General features: G+C 34.4%; 1 pseudogene; it reads left to right on the forward strand.

Moving 5' to 3' along the window:
* Positions 1–1,625: 1,625 nt before the first annotated feature.
* Positions 1,626–8,644, forward strand: LOC120176825 (annotated as a pseudogene).
* Positions 8,645–13,410: the final 4,766 nt, after the last annotated feature.

Consider the following 13,410-nt stretch of genomic DNA (forward strand, 5'->3'; position numbering starts at 1 on the left):
TATATTTTATATTAATTTTGTGTACTTAAAGAATTTTTGTTAAGAATGAGTATCTATAGTTTTCTATGTTACGCTTTTAATAATTATAATTAAGATTGACATTTTAATATCATTTGTTGTACCACTTACAAAGTTAGTCATAACGATGATTATTATTAACAATTTTATATATTTAGAGGACCTTCAACAATTGTAATAAGAATCAGAAAAATTATCCAAGTCTATCGAATAAAAAGTATGTCGAATTTCTCTAAATTTTTTGTAGTCATAACTAAAATCAATGTTTTAACGTCATTTTGTTGTTGTTGGATCCTTTACAAGACTTGTAGTTACGATAATTGTTGACAATCTCTCTAAAAAGACTGAAAGATCTCCAACAATTGCCTTAACTACTAAAAAAGTTGTCTAAATCTATAAAAAAATATAAAATCTCTCAATTTTTTTCTAATTTGTTCGGTAACTGTAATTATCTATCAACTTCATTTGTTAGTCCACTAAACAATATTTGTTATAACTACAATAATTGTTGACATTTTCATTAAAAATATGAGTAAAGTTTACAAACGGTACACTGATTATAGAATAATATGTTATTAAGTATTTTGACTATTAAAAATTATAAAATAATTCATTAACTATAAGGAGTTCTTTTGTTGAGTTATCAACTATTAGAAGTTATAAAATGGTCACCCAACTATTTATTATCTTTCAAATTCGTCATTTTTTGTTAAAAAATTAACGACGGTCTGAGCTGGACATTAACTTGATGATTGAGATATGATAAAATCTAATCATATAATCTCAAACGATTATTGTATCTCAATCAGCAGATTAACATCTAGCTCAGACGATTGTTAATTTTTTAATGAAAAAGGACAAATTTAGAACATAATGAATAGTCAACTGACCATTTTGTAACTTTTAATAATCAATGAATTCAATAAAACAACTCCTTATAGCCAGATACCATTTGTATATATTACTCTAAAAATATATCACAATTTTAAATAATTGTTGATATTTTTATTATGCAGTAGTTGCAGTTAAAGTTGATATATATTTTTTTATTTAAGATGTTTAATTTAACAATTGATTAATTTAAATTAGATATTACAAAAATTATTTATGAAGATAATTTTCTTAATATTACATTCATAATATCAGAATTCAAACATCTAATAGTGCTTAAAAATTTCAGTGCTTTATCCTACTAAATAATTAGTTATTGATATTAAAATGGATACTTTAATGTCATTTGTTAAACTATTTAATAAAGTTTTTTATATGTACGATAAATTTAATATTTTTATTTAAAAAAATAAGGAGATTTTCAACCATTATTGTATTTATAGAAAAATTATCTGAATTCAATATATATATATATATATATATATATATTTAAAAATTGTCATATGGAAACATGGAACCAGCACTTCACAGAATGTGATAAGAAGCTCAACCAAAGGGACAGCATTAATATTAATAACAGAAGTTCTAATTCTACTATTATTTTAGTTAATATTAAACCGAAATTTAAAAGATTAAACCAAAAATTAAACCCCGACAGGTTCAACTTTCGGTGCATCGCTTAAATCTTAATCGTAATCCCGGAGAAAAGGAAATACGGTACGCCTTATTTCTCCTTTCGTTCCTCGGAGACAAAGACAAGAAAAAAAGGAGTCAATGTCCCCAGAAAATCTTATGCTCCTAGTTTCAAACCTAATATCTATATTCTAATTTCAACGAGGAGTTCAAGTAATTTGTTCCATCGAATTAGAATCTTTTAATTGTTTTTTTTTTTTTGGGATTTTAGGGTAAGAACAGGGATCATTTCATAAATCAACTCAAGAAAAGTGTAAAATAGCAGATAGAATTAATGGATGGCATAATGAATAAGCTAAGGAATTTAGATACGTACCCTAAGATAAACGAGGATTTCTACAGCCGCACTCTTTCCGGTGGCGTTATCACTCTTGTCTCCTCGGTTGTTATGTTCCTGCTCTTCTTCTCCGAGCTCCGTAAGTTTTTTTTCTCTACTCAATTACTTGGATCTGTTTTTTTTATCTACCTTGGAATTGAATTGTTTGAAAATTGTTCTTTCTTTGGAAAATTTGTTAGGCTATTTTAGGTTTGAATTGTGACTTGAATCGAGATGATGGCTAAGGTTATTGATGAACCAGTAAGTTAAACATGAGGAATTTGTAAGGGGATGATTATCGATTATACTAAAGAGGGTAGTTTTCGAAGACTGTTTGTGAATTGGTTTGATCTAAAATGTACCTCAACACACAACAATAGCCGTGAGCTGGAGTCATGTGCAAGCTGAGCTTCATTTATAATTTTGCATATATTTTAGACCAAGTTTGTTCGACTAATATGGTGCACAATTCTTAAGGGGTTGTATGTGAATAGGGAGAGAGTTATAGTTCAACATATTATTGTTGCAGTACTATGATTGAGGAGTCGGTAAAGATGACCCTTTTTTTTCGGATGGAACTACTGATAACCCTTTTATGAAAATATTTACACTCAATCATGTTTTTCCTATCACCCGCTTTGTGATTTTAGTGCAAGACACACTGCAGGTTCTTTTCTAGTGGTAGTTGTCTGTATTTTCAGACATTTCAAGTAAAGCCATACCATAAATGAGGCATGTTAATGGTAGAAAATGAGATTTCAAATTTATTCCGGACTTCATTCAAGGAACTGTGTATTTGATTAGAATCTCTTGCACCTTCATGGCTCAACCATGATGCTTGTGCCGGTGCCAAGTTCCATTGAAATTTGAATATGCTTATTGAGATCTCTATTGATGAATGATATTCTTGTTTATATGCTTTGTTTTGAATACTTCACATTAAACCCGGTTTCTCTTTAGTTTGGTTCACGGAATGTAAGATTACCTATGGAATAAAAGATTACCAGAGAATAGATTACTAAGAATGTTGTATTTTGTGTTTGGTTGGTTTATTAGGAATGTAAGATTACCATGTTTGGTTAAAGGAATAAAAGATTATTGGAATTTATATTTTACCAAATTGTCCTTATTATATATTTGTTTTTTAAACAAGTTGAATTCTACTATAATATTACTATAATTAATTTATATATTTTCTTTAAAAATTTTAAATTTATAAAATTTATATAATTTTTTTACAAAATTGAAAAGATAAATAGGCTTAATGAAAGGGTAAAATTTTATTTTAACCACTGAATTTAATATAAAATTATAATTACGGACTTTTTTTGTAAATCTAAAATAGTTTAAGGATAAATTTGTAATTTAACCTTCGTAGAATTTTTATTATTCAATGACAGAAGAAGGATAATTTTGAAATTTTTTTAAGGGTATTTTAGTTCAAAATACCGGTAATTCAACAATACCTAAGGGAAGGAGTAATCACATTCCCGGTAATATACCCAAAAAAATCCACTGTTGTAATAAAAGATTACCGGCCAACCAAACGGGAGAATGAGAATTCAATTCCCCGGTAATGTTGTATGTCGTGAACCAAACGGCTCCTTAGTGTCTGCTTTATCAGTTCTATTCAGTTATGTTAAGTCTTAGCATTTTGTGTGTGGTATGGCTGGGTTGGGTAAGGGAGGGGCGGTGAGTTTTTCCTTTCTTATTCAGAATCTAAGTTAGATGGTCTGTTTCCAATTAACATTTTTTGTTTTCCCGGTCTTGGTTGCAGGATTATATCTTCATGCTGTGACTGAAACAAAGCTTGTGGTTGACACTTCAAGAGGGGAAACTCTACGCATCAATGTATTGTCCTTTGCTAGTCCTACTTTAATTTAAGATTTCCTTTTCAGTTTTTTCCCTATGGCCTGAAATTCACTTAAAATTTTCTGAAGATTCTTCTTACTTTTGCAAGATTTCCTGAAGATTCTTCCATTTTCCTTTTCATCCAAATTGTTTTTATATGTTCTCAATCAGCATATTCTGCATTATGAAAACGAATATTACCATTGTATTACACTTTACGCATCTCATAGTGTTTCTTTTCAGCTTTATTTAATTCCTTAATGTTCCTTTTGGATTTGAAAATGCAGTTTGATATCACATTTCCTGCTCTTGCATGCTCAATCCTCAGCGTTGATGCAATGGACATAAGTGGAGAGCAGCACCTCGATGTGGTATGCATTGCAAGGACTTATGCATTTTTTGTTTTATACTGGTGAATTTTTCTCCTACATCAAATATCGTAAAGGGAATTTTCTAACCTACTCCCCCACCCTCTCCAGGCGCACATAAATGAGTTTTCATATGCAATATAGTCAGAAGTTTATGTGCATGCTCACAGAACTTACTTTTTTTCTATGCATGCTGCTGAACATTTATTTTTATTAACTTGCAGAGACATGACATAATCAAGAAACGGTTAGATGTACATGGCAATGTTATAGAATCAAGACAGGATGGAATTGGTGCTCCCAAGGTTTGCCATATTGCAATATTGCCTGAAGTTGATTCCTCAGTCGCATTCTTTTTCTTTATGTAAATGATCTGAGGAACCACACAATTAGCTCTCTCTCTCTCTCTCTCTTTTCCTTTCTTTCTGCTTCGCACAGATTGAGAAGCCTTTACAGAGGCATGGTGGCAGGCTCGAGCACAATGAGACGTATTGTGGTTCATGTTATGGCGCAGAAGCGGTATGCTTCATCTATAGTTCACTGTGCTATGAGTCTATCCACTGGATGCATGCTTTTCCTGAATATGAAGGATCTTCAACATTTTTTAGGCCCCAATACCTTATTTATTGTTATCCTAATAGAATTGTCATTTTATCATTTTTTCATTCTATGCCTAAAATAATATAAACATTTGATTTATTAGCATCTATTCAGTTTTTTTCTTTTGTCTTTTGTCCATTCCCTAAATTTCCTTTGATTTGGTTGTATTTTATTCTGGAGTTGACAAGGCAGCTGTTGTCACTACTTAGGAAGTGAATAATCATTGAAAACACTCCAGTTATAAGAATTACTATCTTTCACAGGCATGATGTACTTTTCCTCCCTGAGCATTCTTTTTCCTTTTGATGTCGCAGGCTGATGATGATTGTTGCAACTCCTGTGAGGATGTTCGTGAAGCATACAGAAAGAAAGGTTGGGCTTTGTCAAACCCAGATTTGATTGACCAGGTCTGTCTGCATAAGAGCTCAAACTGTCAGATCTCTGAAGTAACTTTAATTCGTATGATGAACACTTACACATATATGCTGGGATAGAAAGTTGTTTTGCCTTCAGTATCATTGATATTGACAGCCACGTTTGTACTTTAATGTTTTTGTTTCCACAAGCTACTTAGCATAAACTGAAATCTATTTTCACTTCCTAAAAATGCCTATTGAGTATTGACCAATTTCAGATCCAACTCCCACAGAGGCTCTATTTGGATGCCTGCTGCCAAGATGGCAAGGGATAGTTATTTTTCTTATAATTAGGTATTGACATGGGACTTTGCGTGCCCACTTCTTGGTGCATTGAAAACTTGATTACTTTTTTTATCTCAGTAATCTTAAGATGATTATTTATTTGTTATCTTGTATCAGGATAACTACCAATACAATATTTGTTGCATAATATTTGAAACTTTTAGTTGATAGTTGAAACATGCAAAAAAAATATATACAATTTTGCCCGAGCTAGTATCCAAGTGGGCAACAGTGTATGCTTGTCTATGTTTTGTTGTAATTTATTGCTTTCTGGTTGGCCTATTCAAAGGTTTTGTCTGTTCCCCCCTTTCATACTGGTCTTAACCCAGTTGACCTACATGACTTAATGAATGTGACCCTTGTTTATGCTTTCTTGTTTCTATTGTTCAGTGCAAGAGGGAGGGTTTTCTTCAGAAGATTAAGGATGAAGAAGGTGAGGGGTGTAACATATATGGCTTTTTAGAAGTTAAGAAGGTGGCCGGGAATTTTCATTTTGCACCTGGGAAAAGCTTTCAGCAATCAAATGTTCATGTACATGACTTGCTTGCATTTTCAAAAGGATAGTTTTAATGTAAGATATAGCCCTTTTTTTCCATTCTTTGTGTACATTAGCATGTTTTATCTGAAAATGATTATCTAATGTTATATGCTTCATGAATATTTGATATAGATAAGTCACAAGATCAATAGATTAGCTTTCGGAGATAACTTCCCTGGGGTAGTGAATCCTCTTGATAGGTACTTACTATCTTTTGCTTAATTGTTTTACATCGGCCATGCACAAGAGCTAGATGTTGGCATATCTTACATTTTTTCTTCTAATTCAGTGTTCAATGGACTCAAGAACAACCAAGTGGGATGTTCCAGTACTTTATCAAGGTCAGTTTTCTGGGTGAATTCATATTTAGTTCATGTTATCATATTCTCCAATCGTTATCAGAGTTATCACTTCTATCTAGTTCAGTAGCCAGGACCTAGATCTAAGACTGTTTGCCTTTTGGTAACCTTTTTCATTCCATCAGCCTATTAGGCATGCAGGCTGCAGCAGGTAACACTTCCACACACACTTCTACTTATGTAACTGTTATATCATATCAAGGTTCACAATTTACTATAAAAGAACTTAAGACTAGGGATAAAATTAGTATATGACTGCTCCTCATTGAACGGTATAGAATCACAGAACATCAAAGCCTGAGCGATTAGCTTAATTGTTTTAAACTTAATGCATGCCGTCAATGTTATGGAGGAAACAATTCCATTTTCAAATACTAATGACACTAGCAAACTGATCAATAAAGTTAAGAATGAGACCCTGCTGAGAATATAATTTACCACCTTTAGTTTTGGGCCAATATAAACCGAAATACCATGTGTTCTGAACTCTCTGTGAAAACAAGAGAGAATGACACTTTCAAGAAGATCAATTAGCATGTATTCACTAACCTTTTAGCATCTTGGGTAGACTGATGGCACACTGTCATATCTTCAGGGGCATGTATTCTTTATTTTCTTGTCTCTGATGCATGTAGCTTACCATGTTCCTACATGAGCTTTAAAGAAGAAAAGGGCCTCAGTTTGAGGGATTTTCAATCTGCTTTCTGTCTTGTAGGTTGTACCTACGGTGTATACAGATGTGAGTGGACACACTATCCAGTCAAATCAGGTGTGGTTAAAAAACTTGCAAAAAGATTCGATTTTATCTCATCTTTCATTTAAGTCGAAATGATTAATGCATGAGAGATTGTTTTCAACAGTTTTCTGTGACAGAGCATTTTAAGGGCACAGAAATAGGCCGGCTTCAATCCCTCCCAGGAGTTTTCTTCTTTTATGACCTTTCTCCTATCAAGGTTGGTTTCTCCTCTGCTTTTGTTTTTATGCAATTTCTTTGTTTTGAATAAACAATTGACGTCTTAGAGATGCTACATCACTTTCGAGATTCCTTTTATATATATGAGGTATTCTAAGGGGTCAAGCATTGGACCTAAGTTCTCATAAAGAGTAGTTATAGATGTTAGCTGTAATGGTTACAAACAGAAAACTAGAAGAAATTGGAAGAAGAATAGATTAAGGTAAGAAATGCAGCAGAAATTAAGCCAAAGAGTAGAACTAGAGAAGAAATATAAGAAAGGCTGAAGAGAGAAAGCAAGAAACATTTTCATTCCATAGTTCTGATCTGTCCAAACCCTCACCCATTTGGGGTCTTAACCTAAATACAAAATTACCATTAAACCCTAATTCTTAACCCAATAAAATGTGCCGTTTTGTTTACTTACAAAAAGGTGTATTACGTTAGCTCGAGTCTGGACATCTGATTCCTGCTATTTCTCTGAGCTTATTTTAATTTTCATTTTTCAGGTTACTTTCACAGAGAAGCACGTCTCATTCTTGCACTTTCTAACAAATGTTTGTGCTATAGTTGGAGGTAATGATCCTTTGATTCATTTTTTCTTTTAAATACAAATTAATAGCACGTTTCCCCCTTAATGAACTGAGTCATATTTGATTAAACTTGTATGAGACTAGAACCCAAGATCTTCCAGATCCGACTTCTAAAATCTAAAATTTACGTCACAAGTCTAAATATACCCTGTTCTTATTTCTTTAAAAGAGAGAGAGAGAGAGAATGAAAAATCGAAGTTCATGTTTATGTTTTATGAGGGCACACGTATAGATTTGATAACTCCCGAGTCATCTCTCCTTAACTGAGTGAACAAAACTATAGCCTGAGGATTTTCTATGTTGGGGTCAAAACAGATGATATATTTTGAAGTTTTTAATCACTTTCATTAAATTCTAGCAATTTATTCCCAGTTTAATTCAAGAACAGCTTTGATTCCAAGACTATGGAACCTTTTAATTCACAGATATCCCCCGTTATTGATTATTCGTTCCATTTTTTTTTATTCAGGCGTCTTTACAGTTTCGGGAATATTAGACTCGTTTGTATACCATGGTCAAAAAGCAATCAAGAAGAAGATGGAAATTGGTAAATTCAGTTGATGATCAATCAAAGCCGACACAAAATTGCTGCAGGTTCATGTTCCGTTAACAGGTGTGCGGGGAAAAGCAAACCGAGTAAGCGAGAAGACCACTGCGATGTTTGTATCCCTGTTTGGTTATTAGATTTGTTTGAAATCATGACTGGAATTTTTGACTCATTCGGTGGTTGGAATAGACTGATGTCGTAGTTCATTTACGAGTTATAGTCGTCTGTGAGACTGCCCGAAATCCACAGAGTCCGCTAAAAGGTGAGCTCGTGCTTGAATTTACCTGTTTTTACTATGCATAATTCAGCTTGTATGAATTTGTACCTATAACCACAATTTGAAAGGTCAACATCTTTTAAACCTACTAACTTTGCTTTACTATACGAAGGAGGGTCCGAAATCTGAAAGTTCTTCAAAATTCTACAAATGCTGAAATTTCAAAATCCAAATACAAGCCTACTAAACCCATATTTTAATTTGATTTATGAATTAACTGGACTAAACTCATTTTTAATACTTCATCAGTCTTATGATTAAAATTAGTAAAAGGAAAATTAGTAAATGTATTATCTTGTTTGTGCATGTAAAATTAGTGAATGAAAGGAAAAATAAATAATTGGAGGAGACATTATATCACAATTCTACATTTGTAACTCTTTTATACAATAATTTATGAAAGAAGAGGATAAAAAGTATTATATATATATATATTTATTAATCTGGGGTAAGTATAAGATAGTATTTGTTCAAAGATAACTCAATCATTTGACATTGAACGCTCATACCTCTGGTATTTCTGGTGCTCGAACTTGACTTGCATATGCTATATTTCTACTTCATTTTTTAGATATATTTATTTCGGCAGCCATTATCCTTCCATGCCACGGCCAACACATTTTTTATTTATATCATTCGTATTCCTTGTATAATCATATTGAATACTATGAAGAGGGTTTAAGCATATCCATATTTTGTACTGTTTAGTTAAATTTTTGCGAAGCATAAGAAATAGGTATATTTTAGTAAAACTTATAAAAAGAAAATGTTGAAAACTTAATCAAGTAAACATAAAATCATAGAGTTGAGTGAATATAGAATTTATTAAAGTTGTACAATAATAATAAGCACGTATTGAGCAAAAAGTTTGAGAACGAAAGAACAAAGTGTCGTCCGATTGGCTAGGCTAACCACAAAAAACCAGCTCGTAATCCTTGCACTGTTATGAACACGAAGTTTTCGCTGTGCTCTGTGAAACCAGCCTAACGCTGTGCCTTCTCATTTAGGAAACACGAGATCCAAGCCTTCGCCCAAATCACACGATTCAACTCATAGCTTGGAACGGGCAAGCCACGAAAAGCAATCGTGACTCCTGCCAAGAGAACCAATGCCATCGTTCAGTCACCATAATGACCCCACTTGGGTTATAAGCAAACGCTACTTAGCTCGGCGAACAACATTTACTCTTCGATTCTTTATAAAGTATGAGGAATCTATAAATGGAGTCGATGCGGTATTTCAACATTTTATATAAAGACAATGTTGTGGATGCCGAAAACAAGTCCTCAAGCTACTTGTTTAAAATGTAATTGGGCTCTTAATTAATAATCACCAACTTTGTCTACTTCATAACTGTATTGATTAATAGCTGGTTTAGAGCATTTGACTTTGGGTTGAGAGGACAAAACTATACACTTTCCTCATGGAATACACTTTAACTTGAGCCTTCTTACTTCTCAGTTCGCCATACTATTATTCTACTGCTTACACTTTATTGCAAACAATTCATTTTCCCTATTTAATCACCAGAGTCCATCAACAACATTGAAGAACTTTACTCAAATCGTAACTCATAGAACAATACAAGGACAAAGATGAATGAGAGACGATTTATATCTCAACAAAAGCTTTTGGTACACCGTTGGTGTGATGGAATCGACTGAAAAGTTCGATTGGAAATAGAAACAATGTAATGACGCCAACGGTGAACATTAACTTCAATCGAGCAATGGACAGCCTGTGATGGTAGAAGATAAAAGAAGGGGGAGAGAATGATGGAAGGGCCAATCGACATCCAATCGAGCAATGGACAGCCTGTGATGGTAGAAGATAAAAGAAGGGAGAGAGAATGATGGAAGGGCCAATCGACATCCAATCGAGCAATGGACAGCATGTGATGGTAGAAGATAAAAGAAGGGAGACAGAATGATGGAAGGGCCAATCGACATCCAATCGAGCAATGGACAGAGTGTTGTTTGCTGCTGTGTAGATGATGAAGAAGAAATTGTTTTTCCTTTTTTTTTTGGAAATGAAAATATAAGATGAATTTACTATTAGTAAAAACGATTACAATGCTTGGGTAAAAAACTCTCTTCTCAGCCCAAATTATATTCAAATGCCAACTAATTACTAATAATAAACCTTCAACTAATTATGGTTACTTCTAACGACATTCTGACATCGTTTATCGATAAATTCCTTCCCGGAGCAAAATGTTGGAGAACAACATAGTCATCAAATAAACAAAACGGTAATAACCTTGAAATCCACTAACTCAAATGGTGAACAATCATCTTCTCTTCAAACCTTTCCCTGCTATTGAATTGTCAGACCCGACCAACCAAAATCCTCGTCAGCCAACCCTTCGCCACCACCTTCATATTCGCTTGTTGCTTGCCATGTATTACCACCATTTCCGCAATTGAAACCACCAAGATAATCCCAAACCCTGAACCAGGACCAAACTCGTTGTCACCAAGTGCCAAGTACCCTTCTCCCTAATAACTCAAGAATGAAGTGAAACCCATTTCAGGTTTAACACCGGTTCCAGGCGTAACCGATGCAGGGTTAACATCCGTAGTCAAATACTCGGCGGCTTCAGGCGTCACACTGGAGGAAGAAGATCGAGAGCGCTTGGAAGCCTTTCGGGTGCCACCACCAACAGGAACGTTACGCAGAGTTCCAACTTGAGTCCAGTATCGACGGCACGACTTTGCAAAAGTAGCGAGGCTGAGAGAGGTTGTAGTTGTTGTAGTAGCAGAACTTGGTGTTATTTGGGCGTAACCGATGCAGGGTTAACATCCGTAGTCAAATACTCGGCGGCTTCAGGCGTCACACTGGAGGAAGAAGATCGAGAGCGCTTGGAAGCCTTTCGGGTGCCACCACCAACAGGAACGTTACGCAGAGTTCCAACTTGAGTCCAGTATCGACGGCACGACTTGCAAAAGTAGCGAGGCTGAGAGAGGTTGTAGTTGTTGTAGTAGCAGAACTTGGTGTTATTGAGTCAAACCTAGGACATGAAAGTGGGCCGGTCAGTTGAGGCCCGGGACCCGAACCAAACGCCTGTCGCAGGCATCAGCTGGCATTTTCGTTGGTTTAAGTGGAAAGTGATGGTTATAAAAGTTGAATCTTTTGATAGCGAACGAGATGATTTTGTAGATGCCGCGAATTGGGGAGGGGAGTGATAAGCAAAGGGAATAAATAATGGCTTGTTTCTTGCTCCACAAATTATAATTATAACGGGGTGAGTTTAAATTATGGCATGTCAAATGTGACGTGGAATGCTTGTAAGAGAAGTAAAGAGGTTGAAGGAATCATCATTGGTGTCGGGCAAGGCGTAGGCTGCAGCCTCTACCTACGATCCCTATTCCCTACTCGGTCAATCACCATTTAGATTATTTTTTTCGATCTAACACCTTTTGCAGTAAGGCACGCCCCTTACAGTGCACTTTACGGTGATCTGACGCTACGTGGGGTAAGGCGCGCTCCCTGCAGCGCGCCTTATATTGACATGAACACACGTGTCTAAAGCGCGACCCCTGGGGTGCGCCTTGCGCCACGTAGAGCTATAGCGCAGGGCAGAGCCGTGCTTTTCAATTATCACATGCTCAATTATCAAACATGCATAATGCAAGACCTTGCATAATTTACCTGAACTTCTCGGCTTTAAAGCATCATCTCTCGGCTATAATACCCTCTCCCTGTAAACTCTCTCACAATTCCCTTTCAACCGAGAAATTAATACAACAATCCTTTCAACCAGTAAATAACACCAGATAATCTTCTTATATTTGATTCAGAAGTTCGTTCAATATTTCGTTATAAGGTAATTTTGTTATAATAATTTTTTATTATACTTATTGTTTATTATGATTATTTGAAAAAATATTATACTAATTGTTTTCAATTAATTTATGTGCCAGTTCAAGGGGAAAGCGAGAGTATACGTCGAAATATTTTTGCAGTATAGGTAATAATATAAAATTATATTATTTAAATTATTTACATTTATGTGTAAAAATTTTATTTGTTATATTTTCGTTCATATATTATTTATTTAAGCAAGTTTGTTTCAGTTGTTTTTTTGCAGATATAATATTGTCACTTTTAAACTCTAAGAATGACATGACTTTCAGCTATTGTTTATTATTATGGAAAAATTCGAGAAGATGAAATCGGCGTTGTTTTCGTATCAAATGAGCGTGTTAAAATATCATTTAAGAGAAACATAACTCTTGAGGAGCTAATAACGAAGATTTCGATGAAGGTTGAAGTAGTAAAAGAATGTCGTCGTTGCAATATAGATTTCCAACATCATTGTTGTCATTAACTTATACAACATTCGAACTATCGAACAATGATGATGTTGAAATGATGACTAATTCTTAAAGTAATTATTCAGACACCGATATTGAGATGTATGCAAAGTTTGTTCAAGTGCGTGCTGTTCGGGGTCAGTCATTAAGCTCCCAATATGGGCTGGCTGAACAAGTTGATCAAGTTGACAGCCCGACTACAATAATGTGTAATGATTTTAATGTCATAATGGGAAATCCACATTATGGTGTTGTCACATCAACTTTAATGGGGAGACATTCATCCGCAACTCCTTACGATATGTACCGAGGTGGGTCCACGAACAATCCGTATGACAACATCACGTCCAGTTCAAGGGAAAGACATTCATCTGTAAATTTCTTTGACCT

Source organism: Hibiscus syriacus, unplaced genomic scaffold (assembly GCF_006381635.1).
Source record: "Hibiscus syriacus cultivar Baekdansim isolate YM2019G1 unplaced genomic scaffold, ASM638163v2 tig00112255_pilon, whole genome shotgun sequence".
NCBI classification, from domain to species: domain Eukaryota; kingdom Viridiplantae; phylum Streptophyta; class Magnoliopsida; order Malvales; family Malvaceae; genus Hibiscus; species Hibiscus syriacus.